A 932-nucleotide genomic window follows, 5' to 3' on the forward strand; every position below is an offset into this window, starting at 1 on the left:
TATCTAGCTCTGGGACTGCTTGCCATGCCCCAGGAAGCCGCAGCTGCCTCAGTCCCAGCCCTAATCGCCCTCACCACCCTGCGCTCCAAGACCCCTGCCTCCCTGCGCTCTACCACCCCAGCTGACCTTTGCTGTCATCTTGCTCCCGCTGCTGACAAGGTGTGTCTGGCCTGGCGGCTGGGCTGGGCTGGGGCTGGCTTTGTGCTTTGGAAAAAAAAGAAAGGCAGAAAGCAGTCCCTGAGCCACGGCATGCCAAAAGGCCCCTTTGCACCATGCTCCTGGGTGGAGTGGGGTGAGGTGGGGTTAGCCTTTGCACTAGGAAAAAACCCCAAAAAGCAGCCCCTGAGCCGTAGCGCACCAAAAAGCCCCTTTGTGCCACACTCATGGACCAGGCTGGTACTGGGCTTTGTGCTGTGCTGCAGCTTTGGGCTGCTTTCTCCTTTCTTTTTTTCGACAGTGTGAAGCTCCACCTGGCCCAGGAGCGTGGCGCAAAGGGGCTTTTTGGAGTGCCATGGCTGTGGGGCTGTTTTCTGCTTACCCCCGCCCCCTGCAAGTGCAGAGCTCAGCCCCAACCCAGCAGCCAGGCCAGGCATGCCTCGTCAGCAGCAGGAGCAAGAAGATGGCAAAGATCAGCTGGGGTGGTGGAGTGCAGGGTGGCAGAGGGCCAAAAGGGCAGAGATGGGGGGGGAGTTGAAGCGCCTCTGGTCTTAAGTGCAGGCGGGCTGCCAAGTGCCCAGATTTTGATCACGTAACTCTGGGGGCGCTGTAACAACCATAACTTTGGGCATGGGTTGTAAGTCCCTTCATTCAGTGCCGCTGTAACTTTTAATGGTTGCTAAATGAATGGTCGTAAGTTGAGGACTACCTGTACCTAGTTTCCCCCATTTGATTCTCTTAGAGATTTTGGCAAAAAGATAGAGCTTAGAGGAGTC

The sequence above is a fragment of the Python bivittatus genome, unplaced genomic scaffold (genome assembly GCF_059951505.1).
Source record: "Python bivittatus isolate LINGU-HERP-01145 unplaced genomic scaffold, Pbiv_v1 ctg000020_np1212, whole genome shotgun sequence".
Taxonomy (NCBI): domain Eukaryota; kingdom Metazoa; phylum Chordata; class Lepidosauria; order Squamata; family Pythonidae; genus Python; species Python bivittatus.